This window comes from Lissotriton helveticus, chromosome 10 (assembly GCF_964261635.1).
Source record: "Lissotriton helveticus chromosome 10, aLisHel1.1, whole genome shotgun sequence".
Lineage (NCBI taxonomy): Eukaryota > Metazoa > Chordata > Amphibia > Caudata > Salamandridae > Lissotriton > Lissotriton helveticus.
The window spans coordinates 354,507,423-354,531,039 of NC_136071.1; the positions used below are offsets into that span (position 1 = coordinate 354,507,423).

Here is a 23,617-nt window from a genome sequence, read left to right on the forward strand (position 1 = left end):
TTCTTACTCTTTTTACAGTTAATGCTTTTTATCAAGTGAGCTATTTGACAATAATTGTGAAACAAAATGCATTAAAATGCCATTTTGTTCTCTAAAACAATGTTTGAACAGATTGTAAATGAATAGTACAAGTAGATGAAAGAACTCTTTTGTAATTCAGAAGTGTGATGCACACAAAGATTTTAATTGGAGTAAAACAAATCAGGACACTTTACTTGGTGATGTTCAAATGACAAATTTTTGCAGAAACTTTTCCAAGCTTTCTACACTAAATAATTTTAAAACCATGTCAGTGGCAAATTCTGTGGCCATTTCAATGGAAAATCTGCTGATTGCGAATAACAGTGGGCTGCTACTTTATGCTTTTGTTATGTATTTATTAAAAGTGATTGTTTTTAAACACGATTTGAGAGACATTCCTGGCCAAGCCCTGATGACAATGCATTTAGGGGCAGATGTATCAAGATAGCCATTTGCGATTTCTAAATAGCGAATTTTAAGGAATCGCTATTTAGAAATCGCAAAATGGCATGTATCAAAAAAATCGCTATTTTTTTAGCGATTTCTTAATCTTCCTTATTTGCGAATTCGCAATTAAGGAATAATTTCCCATTCATTCCTATGGGCCAGGAGGCCCATAGGAATGATTGTGAAGTAATTCTCGAATTGCGAATTCACAATTTGCTAATCGCAATTTGAGAATTATTTCAAGGGTGCAGGGGTGTCTCAAATACACCCTGCTGCACCCCTGAAATGTACATGTGTGTGCATATGGCGCACATACATGCCCTATGGGCATGTGTGTGCGTCACATGCCACCTTAAACAAGCACTGGCGTTGCCAATAGGTCTCGCATTAGGAAAGTTTAACCTATTGGTATTGTAAATGACATAAACTTTCCTAATGCGAGACCTATTGGCAACGCCAGTGCTTGTTTTGATTTAGTCTGTTTTCTTCAAACGATAGGGGTTACTTAAAAAAAAAGTATTGTGGCATTTGTCTCTATTATCGAGTCCTAAAATTGCGCACAGTTCAGAGAAGTGAAAGTGTCCTGTTTTTGTTTTATTTCTGACTGTGTTTCGTGTAATGAAGACAATGCGGGGTCTGCAAAAAGTAAAACTGCATGAAAGAAATGCTGAGATATGGAGGGAGTCAGAGAATGTAAAACAAAAGGGGTATGATTAACCAGGTTCAACAGATTGAAAAGAGAGAAAATCTGCAAAAAACAACAAGGGAGAGAACAACACGAGTGGTGGGGGAAACGCACGGAGACAAAGTGAAACAACACGTACCTGATAATTACTGAGCGGCCAGGAAACTGAAAGTACGGCCGAATAATTAGGGGAGGAGAAGCCGCACAGCACACGCTGGGCGAAGCCCTTTGATGTGCTGTGCGGCCGTGAATGCGCGTGCTTGTTTGCTCACGTGATTCACATGAACTTCAAGAAAACCGCAGGAACGAAGCCCGTGGTTTCACGAGGATTTTGAGCACTTGAATTCTCGCTCCCTCAATGCGCTTGCGCGCATTGTAGGTCACGAGACCTAAAAATGACAAATTGTGCTTTTTTAAAAGAATTCGCAAATTACCATCAACAACAAGTTGGTGGTAATTTGCGACTTCTTAATCAAAATTTGCAAATTGAAATTGCTACATACATAGCATTTAAGGAATCGCAAAAATTGCGATTCCTTATGCGATTCCTTAAATGCTATTGCAAAATAAGGAATCGCAATTTTTAGCGATTCCTTAAATTGCGATTTTTTGATACATTCTAAAACATGCAAAAAGGCCGTTTGCAATTCACAAAGGCCGAAATTCTGCGAATTTCGGCCTTTGCGAGTCGCAAAAGGCTTGATACATCTGCCCCTTAATGAATTAAAAGGCAAGCCCGCAGTCAAGTGTATCTTATATGTGGCTAGATTTGCATTCTATATGGAGCTAATGTTTAATCTATTAAATCAAACAAAAGCGTCTGTACTTTTGTTCTACATCTGACAGTTGAGTTGTGCTGGCTGTTGGATGAGGTTGTATTAAATACCTCTTGCTCAATCTACATCCTGTGTGATTCCACTTAATTATACTCTCATATGTGATAAGGAAGAGAATGTTATCTCTGTGAATTAAAATACTTGCCCAGGATCACATAATTTGAAACCAGTTTATGGGTCTCGAGCATTATAATTAGGTTGAGTAGATTATTTTAATCACTAGACCTGCAGGTCTTGAAACAATGTTTTGATTTTCCGAGCCCTGGTTTTGTTATGTCTCTTTATCATATTGGGGAAAGTGTTGAACTTTGGGACGGTAAGATTCACTACTCCCGCTCCAAACTAAGACATGTTGGTAAAGTCAAAAAAATGTAGTTTCTAAATTGACAAGATTTTCTAAAATTATACATTTGAATTTAAAAAAATCAACGTTGCACATCAAAACTTGTCAAATAATTATGCATTCTTAATGTATTAATTGTAATTACTGATATATGCACTATAATATAAATAACTTAAACCATAAAGTCTAAAAATCAAACATAAAAAATACAAATTTAAAATCAAAATTCACTTTTAAAATATTTTAACTCCTTACACACCTTACAAAATATTTTAACATACAAATATAAACAATTCGAAGAATTAACTTAAAAAATGTTTAATTATCGCAGGACATTTGCAAAAATAAATAAATAAATAAACATTCAAATATTAAATTATATCAATTTCAAACAAAAAAAATAAATTAGCTCTAAATAATTATTGTATATTCCTTCAATCAGTCTCAATACAAAAATGAAATTAATTTGCAAACATTACCTTCTTCCTCCGTCTTACTCGTCACAGTCACCCAGGAACATGACTGTGACGAGAAAGACTATGACTTGGACTTGGTGTAATGAAGATTAACCTACACAGGAAAATATTAAATCATGTAGTGTAGCCCTATAAAAATAATGCAACTCGCTTGTTGCTTTTAGAATGAAATGTGGCTTCTGAACAGTGGAAGTAAAAAGAGGACCGCAGCCTAACTCCAGTTGATGCGTCCAACTCTTCTCTACGTACGCGTCAGTTGAAGTCTGTTTTTCATCTTAATGGCGTTTGCTGCTTCTTTAATGGTAGTGCTAGTCTTTCTTCTTTGTCTTTTCGCCAGCATGGGGAGGCGGGCTCCGAAGCGTGGTCTGCCATTTCGTCCGGGTTTCGCAATGGTGAGTGTTTGATAGCAGTGTTTGGTCTGTAAAGCCTATCAAAGGGAACTTGTGTGATCTCTGGTCTTGATTTTGTGGACGTGAAGAACCGTAGCACAGTTTTTTTTTTAAGTTTGACCGAGCTTCTCAACCCCTTGCGCTACGAACGGCACACTTTATTTAGCACGGGAAGGGGCTCAATGCTTTCTTCTGTTGGTTCTAGGACGGGTGGGGGTTATGTGAATACTAGGTTTGAAAATGATTATGGTCGAGAAATTCGCGTTTTAAGTGAGTTAGGGGTGCCGCCGTCATTGTGCGCGTGGTGCGTTATCCAGACAATTGGTTTTGAAGATTGAGGTCTGGTTGGGCTGCGAAGATAAAAATAAAACCCTATGCTCTGTAGTTGTGGGATGGCCAACCGTCCCGTATTTTCCTGGATAGTAATGTCGTTGTGATCCCTGTTCCACTACCGTTTTATGGAGGACGAACGAATGTAGGATTCGAGCGCCTTACATCAGACACAGATATGACAGGTTCACGTTCGTTCTTAAAGCAAGACTCTGAGACTCGAAATTGGTTCTCCAGGTCCATAGGCGACCGCTCTGGCCGTATCGCCAACTCCTCGCCTCAGTGCCTATCCTCTTGCATTTAATTTCTCAACACTTTTCATTTCTCAAAAACCAAGCAGTTCTCCCTCTTGCAACCCTTTATGAGCTGTAAAAGAGTTATCTGTTTATGGTAGGCGCGAGGAGCTGCAGCACAGGTTATGGTTGTGCACAAATGTATTAATGCACTCTCCTGAGCGTGCTTGGGTATTGAGCTGCAAATTCAATCGCCTTAAAAAGTAGCCCGAAATGTGTGAATGAGAACTTTGCTGTGGCCCGGTCATGTAAGTATCCTTGCCCCTTTCTTCAATTGTGCCCTTCTCAGTGCATATGTTAGATCAACAGGCAGAGTGTGATTTGCCTAGTTTTAAGTGGTTTGTTAAAGTAGTAGACTTGGGAACGTGGCACAACTGCTTCTTGGTGCAAATACTATGCATTTACCACCATATCGCGTTTTGGTTACAATGCCACGTGGCTGGTCACTTCTCTACTTACGCAGGTTATATATCCAGCCTTTTTAAGCACTAGCTTATTAGCAGCTTTTATATTGATGCTAAATGCCCACAATCTTGCCAGAAAGGTGGTAGAGGAATAAGTACAAAACGTGATTATCCAACAGTCACAATTTGTTGACATAGGAAAACAGAATTAACAACTATTTGCTGACTCCGCGTTTCCAGTTAGTTCACTAGACCACAACTAGGGTGGCAGTAATTCTGATGGCATGCACCAAGGTCAGCCTTTATCAGGGGGGGTGCCACTGGCCCACCTGTAGAATACTGTGTATTTCCAGCATATTTAACGGAAATGATTAAACTGAGATTAGATGTAGACTGTAGAGTATCAAATCAAGGAAGCTGTGCAGAGTGGCAAAAATGTTTTGCTTGTTTTGTTAAAGTATATTTTTGTGCCTCTCACTTTATCAGTTTCAGGTTCTGTTGTGTTTTGTGGCTCATTGTGAGTTTGGTTCACACTCCCTAATGAGAATGCCATCATATGTCCAGACATCTCCAATTACGGTGTGACTACAGTTCAACTTTGTGATCGGAAGATTAGTGTTCCTCCTTATAATGCTTTCAATTTCTCCGGAGTGAAATTTACTTTACCTCATTTTGTATTTTCGTGTGTTTTTAATCATAGTAGACAGTTTCCTGTATTTCGAAGCTATCCCAACATTCCCATGACTAATCAAGGTAGTTGTGGTTGAGTTCTCAAACCTACTCCTCCTTGCCTGCTCACCCAGGAGGCAGGCCCGTCAGCATGGTTGAGCTCTTCCACTTCTTGGTGCATTCCTGCAGAGCTTGCAACATCGGCTGATATAGTTTGAGGCCTTCTCCTACCCTACATGGGGTGTTTATAGACGTCTTGGACATTTTTCTGTAATAATGTGAGGAGGGCTTGGCAGAATGTTTGACATTGGTGTTTATGGTGCATTCTAAATCCATTAATTTTTCTACACAGGAACTAACTTGTCCCCCGGCTATAGAACCTGGGTCCCTACAATGCATCATGCTGAACCAGGTAATGTGCAAATGAATGGTCTGAGAACTTTCTCAACATGTGTGCAACATACACAGGCCTCCTCTCTAGTCTGGTACATTCCGGCAGAGCTTGCAACAGGATATTGGAGATGGTGCTATATGTCAGTTTCCTGAGAGATGACGTGATCATGAAGCTAATGCATATTTTTTCTTTTCATATTCTCTTCCGTTACTTTCTGGGTCCCTTGTTGCAGAAACACAGCCCTGCAGTTTGACAAATCACATAACATGCTAATGGACTCTGATAACTTTCCGTGAACCAGTATGCTATGCTCAAGGATTCCAGCTACACATAGCTCCCTCATAGCTTTCTCCATTTCCTACAGAGCTTGCAAGATTAAGATGGTTGAATAGTCTGACATAGTTTCTTTTAAGGATGCTTTGCATTTCTCAGGAGCACTATTGACTATTCCTCGTTTTGTATACTTTATGTATAGAGAATAATGTTTCCTAGATATTGAAGATGTCAAATCAATGCCTACTTACCCTCCCCAACACATGCAGGCCTTCCAGCTTGACCTGGCTCTTCTATAGCTTGGTGCATTCCTAGAGACCTTGCAAGATTAACTCCGAGATGGTTTGAGGCCTCCTCCTGGTCTATCAGAAGGAGGTTATAGATTTCTTGGACATTTTTCTACTAGACCGGTGGGAGATGGGATATAATTTTTGACATTGGCGTTAATAGAACCATCCGTGTTTTGTTGTCTTTTCCTACACAGGAACTCTCCTGTCACCTGGCTAGAAAAGAGGTTCCCGTACACTGCATCATAGTGAATCAGGTAACATAAAAATGAAAGATCTCTGATAACGTCACCCCCTAATCTGTACAGTATGCACAGGCTTTCAATTTCGTTTCAACACTTCCTAACCTGTTAATTCCTGCAGAGCTTGCAAGGGGGTGTTTGAAAGAGTTTAAGGCCTCCAGCTGCTGCTCAAGGTAGAGATCGGTTTTCTCAACGTACTGTTTCACCAATATACGTATCTGCCAGTCTTTTACCACCCAAATGGGCAGTTCAAAGGATAAGTGTAAAATGAATTTCTTTTGAGCAAGGATCCTGTTTGGCCTTAGATCCCTCTTCACTATACCTACAATGAGGGATGTGGAATTCCTATAGCCTGACGCCCAGGAGATATTGTTTGGGGTCATGGGCAACACGTTTTAATGTGCATTTTGTCCTTGGGACAAGTAGGCCCAACCCTCTGCAGCACAAACCCTTTGGCTGCAAGTTTGCAGTGCCACATTAAGGGTCAGGGAAGGACACTGCCTGCAGTTGAGTTAATATTTATGTCCATATATTAATGCTGTTTAAACTTGTTTTTATGGTTCAATAATTTAAAGCCTTTATTATTAGGATGAGCTCTCGAAGTGAATGTAAATTCTGACTGCACTACTGACAGGGGTTCCAATATTAAAATGTGTGCACGCGGTTTCAAAGTTTAGTAATATGAGGTTATGCATAATGCTCCCAGAATGCTCTGATTAAATGCAAATATTTGCAGAAGCTTGAAAGAAAGATTAATGATTCTTTGCTTTCAATGTGAAATGTTCCTAAAAAAAAAGTAGGGGAAAAAAAACATTTTGCTAAACTACCATAGAATTTCAGGTACTATATCATTGCAGCATCATTTAGGAAAATGTGTTGATGTATGCTAGTATTTCCCAAAAATATTCATAATGGAAAATCAGTGTAACTAGTTTCCAGAAGATTATGGGAAACATAAAAATAAACAAGCTTTGGCAAAGTCAGGTCTGAAATTGGTGGTCAGCTTTTTAGTTTCGTCAATGTGTGACTTTTTTTTTACATGATTTTTGTAAAACCTTATTGGTGTGAGAGCTGCCGGGCCCTCACCATTAAAATAAACATTGGCAAAAGCAAAAACTGTTCTTTGTCTCAAAGCACACCACATTAGTCATTGGCACTGAACAAAACTACTTTGTGTGCCGATAAGCTCCTTGTGAAAGAGCAGAATGCGGTCACTCACAGTGAAGGTCAAGAGAGAATTTTAATAAACACAAAAGGTCATGGTTAATGCCAGATCAAATAAGGGGCCCAATTGTTATAGAAATTCTCAAAAGTGCACCCTTGGTATATGTCCTTGCATTAAGTGCAGCTATATGGCTTTCGTGAATTTACATAAGTAGGGCAAGAAATTGTACTCCTTGAAAATATTTGTGAACTGCCTCTTAGCATGATCAAATATGCATGTATAGATTTGCTCATGTGAAAACCTGAGTGTTTGCAAGTTCATTTTCCCTCCAACCACTTTTTTCCCAACTCTGGAAGAAGGTTTACATCTGCCATTATCAAGAGTAAATTTCCAACATTTCTCAGTATGGGAAAAGATTAGAGAAGTGTGGTTGAAAACACTTAAAACATGCAAGTTAGTAGATTTGCACAGACTCAAAAGGGCATTCCAACCCTGGAACTATTGCTTACCGCTAGCTTCAGTCCCAGTATGTAAATCTGCCGAAAAGTGACCGCATAAAGGGATTGCTAGTATTCAAACACTACTATGGTATGAGCCCTGGCATAATCAGAGACTATATAAGAGCTCTTATATAATGAGATTGCTGCCATCATTTGTCACCGCACTACATGGCACCAAAGGGACATGTGGATTTTATTACAGGGCAAGTAGATTTATGAAGCAACCTACCCCATAGACAAATAGATATTTTAATAAATTCCACTCCCCTGTGTCGGCCTCATTATTTACTACTACTGCCCCCCTCCCCCCATATGCAGGCTTTCCAGCTAGGCCTGGCTCTTCCATAGCTTGGTGCATTCCTAGAGACCTTGCAAGATTATGGTTTGAGGCCTCCTCCTGTCCTGTCAGGAGGTTATAGATTTCTTGGACATTTTTCTACTAGACTGTTGGGGTATAACTTTTGACATTGACGTTAATAAAACAATCTGTAGTCTTTGTTCTCTTTTCCTACACAGTAACTCCCCTGTAACCTGGCTAGATAAGAGGGCCCCCTACAGTGCATCATAGTCAATCCGGTAGCATGCAAATGAAAGGTCTCTGATAACATTACCCCCTAATCTGTACAGTAGGCACCGGCATTTATCACCCAAATGGGCAGTTTATAGGATAAGTGTACAATGAAATGCTTTTGAGCAAGGATCCTGTTTAAGCATTAAGTCCCTCTTTACAGTTCCTCATTATTTACTACTATTTTTTCTAGTGCTGTGGTTTTGTTTCTTGCTTTATTTGTTTCCTCATCATAGTATAAGCAACACAGGAATCCAACTGCATAGTGGTGAGAGAGGGTGAATGGGACTGGATAAGCTTCTGACTTGGATTGCAAGTTGCGCAGCTTCAAGTGTTTTGCCTCTGCAGGCTCACTTACACCCAATCTGGTGTAGTAGATGAGTGTAAATGTTAAGTTCCATGTGGCTTTTAACAGTGATGAGTAGTCAGTTGCTAGACATGCATGTTTCCTTTATTCTTTTAAGGAAGGTTCTGGGTTTTGTTTTTTTGCCTCTTTTGGCCTAGAAACTTGTAATCCAGGCGTTTTCCTCTATTTGGGTCTAACACAAACCAGCATAAATAGACCACAGAAAATCTAAAACTCAGCAGTACAGCTGCTGTTATAGTTGCATAGACATGCTTCAATCGGGGTCGGTTAGAGACATGCACTGTACATTTCACCATATGAATTGGTCTACACTCGTTACACAATCAAACACCACTATACGGTACAGCTTAGTTATCAATGAGTACCTTGGGTTCTGGGAGAACCTACAAACTATATCCCACAGCTAGAAGGACTTAGGTTATGCAATGGTATATTGCTTTTGTATATCGGCCATCGTGACAGTTACAGGTGGAAACGCTGTCAAAAATGGCAGTTTTTCTTTACTAATTTCCAATATTTGTTTATTTCCGTATGTTTTGCTGGGAAAATCTTGAGCGATCTACACATAAGGCCCCTTGCTGAATTCAGATTTGTCTATTTTTCAGTATCTATAGCTGTCCTGAATCACCCATGAATTTCATAGTTGTGTCCACCACAAACTGGTTGTAGGCTGAAAGCATAAAAAAAAGAAAAATGGGCTATCTTTGAAAAATGCCTAAATTTAGCATGTTCCTGAAACCTGGGAAGATGTTGACTTTAGCACAGCAACCCATTCATTGATACTAATTTTAGGGGGGAAAAACAGATTCTTTCATCCGGGGCTCTTTTATCCCCATTAAAATCAAAATGTAGCTACATTTTGCTTATTTGCTCTGTCTCCTGGTGAATCCACAAATCCTAGCTAGGTCCCTTTTTTTAATCCCCATGATATTGAGTGGGGGAAAGGATGCAAAGTTGGCAGGATACCTTATGTTGGGGGGAAAGTTATGGAGCTACTGTTTGATGTAGACTTGTAATGTGCATGTTTGTTTCTATAGTGCAATCCTCTAATATAATAAACTAAGAAATATGTACACTGTACTAAAGGCTCACATATTCCGGTTTACTGATTTTGATAAATACCGAAGGCGAGTAACTTGTCCTTTGTGCCTTTTTCACTTTCTCATCAAATTGAGTCCCACCAGCTCTTAAGTTTCAGATTCTGTTGGGTTTTGTGGGTCAGTGTGGGTTCTGAGTCACAATCCATTGAGGATGTCATCATATGTCCAGACATCCCAATTATGGTGTGACTACAGTGGTTTAACTTTATGATCTGAAGGTCTTAAGGTTACTATTCCTTTTTAGGTCTCGCCTGGAATAAGCATCCGAAGGATGTGTCCAGGCTGGAGACTTAATGTTGCCTGTCTCGGGGGAATGAGGGACAAAAGGGTGCCACGCTCTGCTCTTGTGCTGGATTTGACTGCGTGCATGCGCACATACACAGCCACACGCATACACAGGCACCCCCCCCATCGCCGACGCACCTACACACACACACACTAGCGCACCTACACACACACACAGAGACCCCCCCCCACGCACACACCAGCGCACCTGCACACATACATACAAAGACCCCTCTCCCCCCACCGCCATCGCACACATACACACACACACGCGCACCCCCCCTCCCCCTAGAACTAAGCCCCACTTACCGCCATTCGGGACTTCTGTAGCCGGGGCTCTCCCTCGGGCATGGGAGCCCCGCTCTCAGGCACTCTGTGGGCGCGTGCGCGGGACTTCCGAAGACGGAAGTCCCGCCCAAAGGAACTGGCTCAAACGCGCATGCGCCGTGACCAGACGCTCCAGCAAAAGCAGCTCTGCGCCTCCTCACACCTGGCCCATACGAAACTTGTTAAGAGTTGCTTCTCAGTCTATAACACTGACCATCTTAGTCCGCCATCTTACTTGGTTCCAACTCCTTCTCCTACCTGGCTGCAGAGTCTTCGTGAGTCAGGTCAGTCTATGACTGAAGGCTGCACTTTTGCTCCCTGCCGAAAAGCGCCTCAGAGCCTCGTCATATATACTAAGTGCTATAAAACTGCCATTACAATGCTATAACACTCATTTATATCTATAGCTAGTTTCTTGGGGAACGCTTTTCCATGTGAGACGAGAATTCTTTAAAAATGTTTCTTTCAGAAAAATATTGACACCATTAATTCCAGATCGTGCGTTATCGGTCTATTGTGTAGAGCATGCGTGTCGCCTTCTGTCCCCTTTGCAGCACTTTGCCTAATTTCAGCATTTTTGTGTGCTTGGTTGGCAAACCCTTTACAATTCAAAGGTCGGATGTTATTCATGAGCAATACATTAATAGTTCTGAGGGAGCGCCCAGGTTGGCTCCAGTTGTATTTACTCTTATTGCATTAAAAATTGAATAAAGATGTGATTCTTTGTTAGCAATGACAGCAGAACCGTTCCCAGTCATGTCACATTAGAGGCCCGAGGGACTAAATCGGTGTGGTGTGAAATGTTGACTGGCGGTATTGTTACTAATGCACATGATCAACGATAAGTTAAGTGAAGAAGGCTTAATGTCTTACTAATGCATTCAGCTATTGAAGCATTAGCATTTGCATTTAATTCTCTAGTCATTTCCACTGGCGTAGCTAGAACCTTTGCCGCCCCGCGACGGCCGCAAGTAAAAGCCGTGGGTAGGTGGGGGGAGAGGATCTCTGCGTGTAAAGGCAGGGGGTGGGGGTGCAAAACTCGTGCCGCCTGGAGCAAACCGTAGCCCCATACTCTCCCCCCGAGGCCACTGGTCATTTCCATGCAAAAACAATCCATAATCTTGGGTTTTTGTTCTTCGGTTGTCAACAAGGCTTGTGCTCAGCATTAGAAAGGCTTTTTAAAAAATGTTTTAGCCACCCGTGGATTCTCATTATTGACATGTTTATGCATAGGCTGTTTTATTATTTTTTCCTGTCCATTGAATTCCTTATATAAACAATGAATGCTAAAAAAAATCAACCTCCAGTGCAAGGTGCGCACTTCTGACTCAACAAATTGACAGTTAATCGTCAGAACCAAATGTCATGTCGGTAAAATAGCTCCGTGGAGAACTACATTCGTGATGGAGCTCTTTGGGTTACCCAAAGGTAACAGATCCATCAGTCGCACTCAACCTTTAGTCCTGCTGGTCGACAAAATGAGTCCTATTGAGCTAAGTAATTACTAATCACCTCTAATGATTTTGTCAGCACCTTGGTACCAGACACATAGGCGATTGTGCCATACATCTGTAGTACTTAATATGCCTATTATTATTATTGGTTTATAAATAGTTTTTGCTGATGGAGCTCAGTAGTTCACTTCTGCTGGTGCGGAGATCCTTGTATAGTTTGCACCTTCCAGGTTGAGTTCACACTGCATCTGTGTTGCTTACCAGTATGGGCTCTGTTAGTCCTTGTAACAGTGCTTAATTTGAGCTGGTGGTTTCCAGTGCTCGGCACCGGCACATAATTGCTGGAACCTGCACGTAAATACAACACATATTGCATTAGAAATGCTATAGGTGTCGCATTTGCGAAAGTTATAACTATTAGCATTGTAAATGACATAGCTAATAATTTAGCTGTTTTCAAAAACAAAACATAAATAAAAAATGTCATTTACAATACCAATAGCTCAAACTTTCCTAATGCGAGACCTATTGCATTGTAAATGCTTGTTCCATTTTGAATGGGCACGCCTGTGCCTTGTGGAGGATTTTTGGTGAGTAGGGTTCAGGCCACACCTCAAGTAATCCAAGGTGATGAATATTCCATGTCTCTTCTCTGATATTTACTATGGAGATGTTGGTTTATCTGATTGGATGTTACGACTGATGACCTGGTTAGGTGGGTTCACTTGTATTTTTAAGGATAGTTTTACCAGCTCCATTTACTAATATCTGGTGCGCTTCACACAAAGTTTCAGCCTTTTAGTATAATGCTTATTAAAATGTATAATTTTACTTACTATAAAATAGTGGATTCGTGTTTGACAGATTTTTTTAATGCATTTTTGTCTGTAAGCGGTGTAATGAAAGCATACATTATAGTGCAAAACTCACATGTGTTCACTTATATTGAGCATAAGATTAGCTTAACTGTTCTTGCTGAGTCTGCTCTTGTTTATGTATTTCTTGACCCACACACAGAATGACTTGGATGACCCAGAGAGGTATGGTGTTCGTGTGCTCTGCTACCCACAAGACAAAGTCCATGTTCTTCCTGGCCCAGACTGAACAGGGAGACATCTTCAAGATCACGCTGGAGACCGATGAGGACATGGTACGTGCCATTGCAAACTGGCTAGGTTTGTGTATGGACTGTTGGGGAAGAACCAAGGTTGTTTTTAATCTTTTGTGTCTTAAGTGAAAATTTCTTTTTACAAAGGTGAGGGTGCCTTAATGTGGAGATGCATTTTCCTCCCAGCCCAGGTCTTGAAGGCTTGTCTGGTCTGCTGCAGAAATGATGATGAACTCATGTCTCTTCTCTGACCTCCAGTATGTAGAGAGTGCAGTGCTTTCTGATTAGCAGCAGATGCAACTTCTGAGACTTTCAAAGCAACATGATGTCTCTGCACCCTAACTACATGGGTACCCTGATTCATTTTTTGGTCTTCTAACCCTGGTAAATGTGTCTTGTGGGAAGTCATATTGTTCTTCTCCTTTTAGGTCACTGAGATCCGACTGAAGTACTTTGATACCGTCCCTGTGGCGGCTGCCATGTGTGCTGAAAACTGGCTTTCTGTTTGTTGCTTCAGAGTTTGGAAATAAGTAAGTAGCTTTTATTGTTACGTTGAAGTTTAAGTAGCAGTGGCAAGGGAATGCATAGGCAAGGGAGGCACAAAGTGCCAACTAACAAACTTGTCATTTTGGGCATGAGGAGCTAAGATGTGGGTGTCTTTTTGTAGAACGTGGTCTAGTCTGTATACAAGAAGTCCTGGCAAGCATTATTTTCTTCGCATCCCTAACTATAGCTTTGAAAAAAAAGCTTTACGGTAGAGTTTGTAGATGTTGGTTAGAGCCCAATTTCCTGCCCACCCCAGGCACTCTGGTGCTGTAGGAAATGAAATAAATGCCACATAATTACTTTTTCCAACCAGAAGGCCCACCTTTTTCTGCTTCTATTGGGTTTTAATCAACGCTCAGTTTTCAGGATTCCATATGTTAAGGACGCTGGGCTTTTCAGAAAATGAGGACCAGCGTTTTACTTAAAGATTGGCATGGGTCCATTTGTTATGTGGTTAGTAGAGGTTAGTCACTATTGACCACTGTCTCTTGGAGTCTCTCCATTTGGATGAAGTGAGGTATTTCTAAGTTGCCATTAAGAAATTGTGGTAGAGTGAGGGGCGACCAACAGCCTTCTTACCACAATCATTGAAAGTCGGTGCACTCGAGTAAAAGTGGGCGAAGGGCATAACGTGTTGATTGCATGGCAATATGAGAGCATGGATTAGGATTTCTTTGTGTGGTCTGGTGGAGGATTGTTACCTTAAGAGCAGTGTTGTGCTAGAAATGATGAGCATCTCATGTCTCTTCTCTGACACAAAGGCTGGAGATCACTTTACGTTCTGATTCTGGACAACCGCACTCTAGGTCTAATCTGATCTTTGTTAGTGATTGGTACATGTTGCATGGTTAGACACAACGGAAGTATACACAAATTACACTTTTTTTTTTCTCTCCAGTTACCTGTATCAAATTGCCCACTTGGGAGATGATGATGAGGAACCTGAATTTTCATCAACTATGCCTCTAGAAGAAGGGGATACTTTCTTTTTCCAGCCTAGGACGCTTAAGAACTTGGTGTTGGTTGATGAGCAGGACAGTTTATCCCCCATTCTCTGCTGCCAGGTATGCATGTGCATGGACATATATTCAGCATACATGCCACTCTGGTGCCGTTGTCTGTTAACCCAGGTGGCGGGGCAATCATTGGCCCTGTCTACTTCGGCTTCTTATCTTTTTTTTTTTTCCCAGTTTGCTCAGATGTGTTTTTTGAGAAGACTGCTTGTGTGCCTGGTCTTGTTCTCTGGTAGTAGTAGCACACCTGATGCTAATGTCCGATGATGGGTGAAGATTCTCAAAATGCTGCTGCTCTGCATACGTTTGCTTGATGTTTGTGAAACGTAGTTGACTTAAGCAGCAGAACCTTCATCTTGACAGTAATTGAGTGTTGGTAGAATTTGGTGGTAGTGTGAAATCCTCTCTTCTGAGTTGCGTTTCACTTACACCATTAAAAGATGGATAATAATTGTCAGTAACATTTCACTAGTCAATCTTTTGACTGTTAAATGGTGGAGTAAATATGGTATAAACTGGTCAAAGTATAACGATATTACTGTGACCAGTTATGGCAACTACCCCCTTTACCGAAATGCTTCAACTCACAAATGCTGGCCTGGTTCTAAAATAACACAACACAAGAAGGGTGTGATGAGCGCGCTTGAGCACACTGAACACCTTGTGCTCCCCAACGAAAAATAAATAACAGTTATGTGTGGTATATAAAATTGTGTATCTCTACTGAAGACATATGCTTTGTTACGGACGGTAACACTCTTCCACCCTGGTCCTAAATAAGCTTTAAAGGATTGACTCTTCCTAAGGACAAGTGTTGAATATACATTCTCTGATTTGTCTTCTGTAACTCCTTTGTTTATTTTCATTACTTTTCTGAGCAACTGCAGGATGATACTCTTTGTCTAAATGTTTTACTTGTACACCCTCTCATCCAGCCAGTGTTCATGTAAGATCTATGCCATTTTGCTTGAACAAAAGGTATGCCATTGCTCAGAAAAGCCCTCTTTCCTAGTGTGGCATTTTAATCTTTTCTCTGTTAAAAACTATTTTTCTTGAACTATTCTTTTAGCATCCCTTTAGATTTACAATGTGAATAATCACAGATGTGAATGCTTCAGTGCAAAAAAGATTTTCAAGTGGATATTGAACTTAACAGTGCACATCCAGTTGAAGAGCAACAGACCTCGGAGCAGCACAGTGAGGTGGCAAGATGGGAATGTGCGCACAGGTCTTTCCAACAGAGAGGGAGATGAGCCTGTGTCGGTCCAGTCAGATTTGCTTAATTATATACTTTGTATCTTGCGTTCCTTTTTTTAAAAAAATTAGGGCTATCGGGCTTAGCGTGCTGAATAAATTATGCAAAAAAGAAGCGGATAAGTGTCTGGGTACTAACCAAGATTAGCTGGAGAGCAGCTCCTGTATAAAGCACCATACAACACCAGCAATACTGAACCTGCTCACTACTTTTTTTGTGTGTATTTATGTATGTATATATTGATAATCTCCAGCCACAGAAGTCCTCAAAGAGCCAAGACCAGTGCGCATCAGGGTTGGGGAACCCTGTCTTTTTTCAGGGCCACTTCTGATCACTGCACATAAAATACGGGACGCGCACTGTCCTCCAAGACAATCCTGATCCAAATTAGCTCATGAAGTATATTTTACTCCTTGCTGAACAACCCTATGTGTTTCAGCGTGAAACACCCTTGTTTGCGTGTGGGATAGGTTTTTTTCCTGGCGTACATTTGAAGTGGTGTTTTAACAACATAGATAACAAATGTTAGAAGGTGGGTCTGACCATCTGAGCCGCCCAATTTTTCCACATTTTTAACACCTAATTTTTTTGCTTTCTCTGTGGGAGAGCCTCCTAAAGTTGGGATTCGCCCACAGTGAACTCATGACGAAAGAGACTGCATGTGGATTTTACCAGTGTGCCCCTGGTGAGAATAGGTTGCTGCGCTGCAGCCGGAGTAAGGTGCACCGGGCTGGTTACATGCAGACACGTGTGGACCAGGATCCCCAACTCCAGGCCCTGGTGTCTGCAGCCAAAAGCAGGGGGAGTGTCGTCACACTTTCCCCCTGGAGAGAAGTCAAGCTGCCGAAGAATACTCTGGGGGGGGGGCCCGAAGAACAGGCGGAAGTCAGGGAGCGCCGTTGCGCTCTCCGTGAAGATGTCCCGGTCGGGGGAGTGAAGCTGCACTCCCCCGACCCCACAGCAGCGGGAAGGCGGGGGAGTGCCATCGCACTCCCCCAAGGACCCGCCGAGTAAGGAGCAGCCTCCGTGGACACGCGGCCGCACACGAGGGTGTGAGCTGCACGGGGAGCAGCCGGTGGTCGGCCCCTGGGTGGGACCAGACCCACAACGATGGGCAGATGCGGCGTGAGGCCGCCGGGCATGGGCAGCCCGTATTTCCTCACGAAATGCTGCATGAGGCAGTGCTCCCCGGAAGGGGGCCATGAGAACTCGCTGGTGGGGATCTGAGGGTTTGTCAGTTCTAGGTACACTGGGGTGTGATCTGGTAGTGTACCGGCCATATGCGTGGCAGTAGCTCCCCATAGCCTCGCCTCCATAGAGATTAGCCAATAGTCTATTATCAACCAGGTTTTGTAATAAGAGGAGACATAGGTTCTCTCCCTCTGTTTCCCTCAAGACCATCTCCATATATCCAGTAAATGATTGTCATGTATGAAGGTATTAAGTACGGATGCCACACCCGGGTGTGGGTAGCGTGACAAACTAGACCGGTCATAATTGTCGTAAAAAACATTGAAGTCCCCGCCACCAAAGTCTCACCACATGGTCCAACCCCGCCACCAGCCCCCAGGTTTATGTAGGGAAATAGCCTTTTTTCGACATGGTCCCCCACTTTTTGCCTGGAAGTGCGCTGGATTCTTGCTATGCCAGTTCTTTCCCAAAAGTATGCAATTGTACCCCAATTGGCAATACCATAGACACTATGTGTAAGTCCCTAGTAAGTGGTACCCCTAGCGCCTAGGGTTAGGAGGTCAAAAAGGGTCCCTAAGGGCTGCAGCACGAATTTGTGCCAACCTAAAAGACCCCTTGTCAAACACACCGTGCCACTGCAGTCTGCGTGTCTTGGTGCAGACAAGGGTGAAAACACGACATGGCGCGTGCCATGCCAGCTAGCACTGCCTGACGGCATAGGTCAGTCACCCCTCTAGCTGGCCTCACAGCCCTAAGGCTGGGTGCACTATACCACAGGTGAGGGCATATCTGCAAGAGCTGATATGCCCATATAATAATATTGGGGTCCCATTACTTAATATTGTAAGTGCCAGTGAATCCTTGGAGAGTACATGGGCTGGAAACTCGACAACTCCCGTTCCACAGCACCATGAGGGCTTCACTGAACACATGAGTGTTTTGTACCAAACTACTCCCAATAAATCCACACTGAGGCCAGTGTAGGATTTCTTTTACCATGTACTCAGAGGGCAACTCAGAGGTGCCTCCTGAAAACCTATCAACCCTTGTGTGGTCTTTGACTAGCTGCAGGTAGCCAGCCGCCACCAGACAGGTTTCTGGACCCCTGGGTAGAGAGCCCCAGCTGTCTGAGACCATAAACAATGCACATCCTGGGCAGGTGTCACACCTCCTCCGGGATGGGCCGGTGCTGGAAGGAGGAAGCTTTAAAGGCCTGCTGCCTTTGTAACGCGACCTCAAGCCTCTGCTGCTAGCAGCAGATGGCAGCCCCTGGTTTACACCCCCACTTTGGGTGGGAAAACTTATGAGAATAGGAGGTTGTCCACCTCTGCCACCTCCACCCCTATGGTGAGGGAGGCAAGGAAAGCTCATTTTTCAGTGCCTGCCATATTGAAGATGGGGGGGGGGGGGGGGGGGACTCTTCCAATCAGGGCTAGGTCTATGTCCCCTCCCACAGGAGGGTGGCATAAAAGTTGTAATCACCCAGGTAAGGTGCCCATTGGACCTACCTGCTACTCCCCTAAAACTCCTTTAAATAAAGTATTTAGGTGGCTTTACTAGACGCTAGATTTGCAACAAGCTAAGGCAAGAAGACATTCCTGCAGAGAAGACTGAAGACTACCACTGTTTTGGACCCAGCCCTACCGGCCTGTCTCCAGGTTCAATGAACCTGCGACAAGTCTTGCAGCCAGTGACCTCTGAAATCCATGGGAGGACTGCTACCTTTAACAAATACTCCAACCACCCGTGGAGAGCGGATCTGTCCAGAAGATACCAGCTTCAAGGGCTCCGGAGCCAGTTAAAATGCGATCCCTGCCCACTATGCACCAGACGCCCACGTCTCAGGTCTGAGTGGCTCACCTGTGCAGTGAAGTCTCACCAGCGATCCTGACCGAGTGTCTAGTGCAGGCTGACCTCTCCTGATCTCCACGGCGGTGCCTGCAGTGAATGAGTTGATTTTCCAAGTAACATTTTTTTTATTTAAAAACTTTCTTTATTGCAATGATTTTTGTCTTAAAATAAAACACAAAGCATACTTTCAAAAATTAGTCTAGATCTCCTTTTTTTTGTCATGCGTCCATTAATCACTTTTGTGCTATAAATGTCTTACTCTTCTGTGTTAGGCTTGAGGCTCCTCACCCACACTACATTTAATGCAGCACTTTGGGTTTTACATTGGGCTTTATACACTTTTGTTGAACCCCTGGACCCTGTACATGATGATAACACCTAGTGGTAATACAATGTACAGAGCCAGCTTCTTACAGTGGGCATGCAATAGGGTATGCTTGTAATTTGCATATGATGACTAGGGATCCTTGCCCTTTAAGCTCATTTTTTGTATCAATCAATCATAACACTTGTATAGCGCGCTACTCACCCGGGAGGGTCTCAAGGCGCTTGGGGGGGGGAGGGGTATGCTACTGGTCTTGAGTTGTTTCCTGAAGGCAAGATGGTCCTGGGTCAGCCGAAGGTGGATGGGGAGGGAGTTCCAAGTCTTGGCAGCCAGGTAAGAGAAGGATCTTCCTCCGGCGGTTGCTCTTCGGATGCGTGGTACGGCTGCGAGGGTGAGGCTGGTGGACTGTAGCTGGCGGGTGGGCGTGTAGAAGGTCAGGCAGTCGTTGAGGTACTTGGGGCCCAGGTCGTGGAGAGACTTGTGTGCGTGGGTGAGGAGCCGGAACGTGATCCTCTTGTCGACGGGGAGCCAGTGCAGGTTCCTCAGGTGGCTGGAGATGTGGCTGCCTCGGGGGACATCCAGGATGAGTCGGGCGGAGGCGTTCTGGATGCGCTGGAGTCTTTTCTGTAACTTGGCTGTGGTTCCGGCGTAGAGGGCGTTTCCGTAGTACAGTCGGCTGGTGACGAGTGCCTGGGTGTGACAGTCTTCCTGGTCTCGGTCGGGATCCAGCGGAAGATCTTGCGAAGCATACGCAGGGTGTTGAAGCACGATGAGGAGACGGCGTTGTCTGGTCATCGAGAGGGAGGGGTCCAGGATGAAGCCCAGGTTGCGTGCGTGGTCGGTTGGCTTGGGTGCGGTGCCCAGGGCTGGGGGCCACCAGGAGTCGTCCCAGGCGGAGGTCGAAGATCCCAGGATGAGGACTTCCGTCTTGTCCGAGTTCAGTTTCAGGCGGCTGTCCTTCATCCACTCGGCGACGTCTTTCATCCCTTCATGTAGGCAGGTTCTGGCGGTGTCGGGGTCTCTGGTGAGGGAGAGGATCAGCTGGGTGTCATCGGCGTAAGATGATGTTGAGGTTGTGCTGGCGTGCGATGGTTGCAAGAGGTTTCATGTAGATGTTGAAGAGGGTGGGGATGAGTGAAGATTCTTGCGGGACGCCGCAGATGACTTCGGTGGCCTCGGAGCGAAACGGGGGGAGGCGGACTCTTTGTGTTCCGGCGAGGAACTAGATGATCCACTCCAGTGCCTTCTCTTGGATACCGATGTTGCTGAGACGCTGGACTAGGGTGCGGTGGCAGACCGTGTCGAACGCAGCGGAGAGGTCCAGGAGGATGAGGGCCACTGTTTCCCCCTTGTCGAGCAGGGTCCGGATGTCGTCGGTGGCTGCGATGAGGGCGGTCTCGGTGCTTTTATGTCTTTGCAAGGTCACTTGGCATTTTCCTGAGGGAAAGGGTGGGCTCACGTCACACACAATGACTCTGACCATAAAGGATCTGTTTCTGGACCTTGCGATGTAGGCCTTAAAAACTTTCTTTTTCTGGGTACCTCCAAAGCTTAGTAGTAGTAGAAGAAGCAAATTTTGCAAACTCACTACTCTCAGGCGGGGACCTCCTGCTTTATTTGGCAAAGCAGTCATTTGTAAATTGTTGCTTATATTCAGTCAACACTCTGCTTGGGCACTGCAGACTATGATGGCTGCTCATTCCTCTTAAACAGACCCATTGCTCAGTTGTCGAATTGAAGCATGTAAATCTATTGAGTATCCTGTACATGAAGAATTTCTTGCCCATGCCAATATCTTTAGTGCTAGTATCATCTACAAATACATATGTAATGTTTCTGTCCCAGACTAAAAGAATGCTGAAACTATCATTGTAGACCTTTCAGTATAATTGTTGTAAAAATAAGCCCCCTTATTGTTGTCAAAACGGTAAAATGTTTTCCAAGATTCTCAGATCTTTATCCCTCAATGTCCACAAATCTTTTAAAAATATATTCAGAATATCCATTGCCGCAGGTAAATAACTTTATTTCTTCTTGCTGTAACTTAAAACCTCCCCATGCCAATCTTTTTGTTATCTTTCATGTGCATGCCTAATGCTTTTTTTCTTGCTGCAGATCGCGGATTTGGCTAATGAAGACACACCTCAGTTATATGTAGCTTGCGGAAGGGGACCCCGGTCATCTCTGAGAGTCCTGAGGCATGGTCTAGAGGTTAGAAACTTGCATCACTTTTTAAATGTTTTGGCTCAATCCAGTTAGGCTCTGATCTTACAAATGGCATGCCATTGTTTAACCCATCCAAACGAGTCACATATTGGCCCAGTTGGCATTAATTCTGTAACAGAGTGACGTGGATTTATAATTGGAGTTTGTGACACCAGATGTTCTCTCATAGGAGCACTTCTTCATATATATCTTCTTAAGTGTAGTATTTTGCCTTTGTTCAGGAAGGCCTGCCAAGACTTAAGAAAGAGACTGATAATGCAGAATATAAACATAGGCTACAATGGCCCAGTTCTTCAACATGTAGTCAAGAGGGCCCGAAAGAAGTACCATGATATTTAAGCAAACCGCATAGATCTCCCTCACAAACCCTTTTTAGGGCTCTCCCCTTTTCTATTTCGCAGAAATAGAAAACAGGGGTGAGTCCTTATGTCGCTGATCCAGTTCTTTCCCCAAAGGCTCTCTTCAGGCAGCTGATTGGCTCTCAAGGAGGATTTCCAACAGTTCATGTGAATCCCAATCATGTGACTTGCTCTCATGCACGAGCCTTCAAAGCCTCAGCCATTTGCTTCCCAACCAGCGCTGCAGGCCGTGACTCGCATCAAAGGCAGCCCAGCTTCTCCCAGCAGGCAGCCCACCCCCTCCCTCTCGACTTTCAGTGACTTCACACTTCGTGCCCCTGTCCCTTCAAGGCAGCCCCTCCCTCTCTCCACCTTCTCTGCTTCGTCCTGTATTTCTTCTCTTTACCGCTCTCTTCCCATCTTCCTTCACTTTCCTGCTGCCTGCCCAGCCTCTTCCCCCACCATAGCCTCCCAGGCGCACACCACTGCGCGCAAACCACTCCATTTCACATTCTCTCGGTGACCTGCAGTTTCACTGCAGCTAAAACTCGCACGTAAAAATACAAATCAGTACCTACATTTTAATTTAATGTTCACGGATGTTCTGAGATGAATGCGGCGCATTTGCGCTTTTCTAACTATCCACCCACAAAAAAAAATATTCAGAATATCTGTACAAAAAACATGAAATACAAGTGCGCAGATTGCTTCCTGTCCCCCAAACTAAATGCCAATGTGAATTCTGCACATGATGTCACCAGCCATCCGTGTTCAGCAAAGGTTCCAATTTTTAACTTAATTGCACACACAAACAGACAATATGCATGTTACTCGCCTTTCTTACACACAATTGCTCTAAAAAATGACGTCTGAAAGCTAGGAAATAAGCCTTTCTCTGTTCCGGTTTTTACTAAAGATGCATTTCCTATTTACCCAGCTGTGGAATGCAGTTAAGTTGTTCTTCGCCATAAAGGCAGCATATAATTCACTTGTTGTTTCTTGTTGGCCCTACTCCCCAGCACTTCTCAGCCACGAGCACATTCACAGCCTTCTAAGACGGAGTCACACGTTTGTGAAAGTATTTAACAATGCCACCCGTGGCTCGCTGCCCCTCATCCTCGTCCTCCCCCCCCCCCCCCCCCCTCTGGCGCGACATGCTTTGGCGCTTTCTTTAACCATTCCCTCCCTCCCGTTGTCATGCCTTATCTTCCCCTGCCCTCCTGTTGTCCGGCCCTCCTCGCCCTCGCATGTCCACCCCCCCTCCCACCCACAGCAAATACTTGTTTCCCTCGTGCTAACAAACGCTGCTTTCCCTTGTTTTGTCTTTAACATTCGGGCCGTCCACGCTTTCACTTCCTCCAGCCCCTTCACCACATAGCACCTATTTAATTTACATTTCACTGTGTGAAGCATCACAACATTTATAAAGGTCGTGCAAGGACTATATTATATGTAACTTAAGCAAATTATTTGGACAGAAAAATACGTGCATTCGCTTTAGGAATTAGTGATAATGTAGAGTTTGTCTTTTATTTAACTTTTGGCCCACCCGGAGGCGCTTCTACCCCCTCCACCCCAATCACCACAGTGCAAGCTTATTTTAGTTGTTTCAGCGTGTAAAGCATCTCAAGAATCATAAATGCATATATCTTGTTACTATTTTTGCAAGAACTATATTATAGGTATTTAATGGATATAAATCGGGTGAAAAAATACGTGCATTCGCTTTATGAATAAAAAAATAAATAAATGAAGCAAGTGACAACGTATCTATTTGCTGCCTCGGAAAACAACAGATTTCTTGCTGCGCCACCCTTAACTCCGTTTTAGACCACACTAAACCATGGTGAGGAGCACATTTACTATCTACTGTGTAGTTTGTTGAATTTCTGCACAAATGAGAATTTGG

General features: G+C 43.6%; 1 long non-coding RNA gene and 1 other non-coding gene across 3 annotated transcripts in view; both read left to right on the forward strand.

Annotated features, from left to right (window-relative positions):
• The first annotated feature begins 4,013 nt into the window (after window positions 1-4,013).
• The window catches only part of LOC144783819 (uncharacterized), a 35,635-nt gene continuing 16,031 nt past the window's right edge, over window positions 4,014-23,617 (forward strand). Inside the window, exons 1-7 of one of the 2 annotated variants that reach the window (XR_013601604.1) lie at window positions 4,014-4,068; window positions 5,246-5,305; window positions 6,045-6,104; window positions 12,873-13,005; window positions 13,392-13,493; window positions 14,408-14,573; window positions 21,260-21,355. This is a non-coding gene — a long non-coding RNA (uncharacterized LOC144783819). Of the gene's footprint in view, window positions 4,069-5,245; window positions 5,306-6,044; window positions 6,105-12,872; window positions 13,006-13,391; window positions 13,494-14,407; window positions 14,574-21,259; window positions 21,356-23,617 lie in introns of those variants that run through there. The other variant, XR_013601605.1, reaches the window with a different exon arrangement.
• On the forward strand, window positions 5,824-5,957 carry LOC144786358 (small nucleolar RNA SNORA9). Its single transcript, XR_013602160.1, has one exon. It is a non-coding gene; the product is annotated as a small nucleolar RNA SNORA9 (small nucleolar RNA).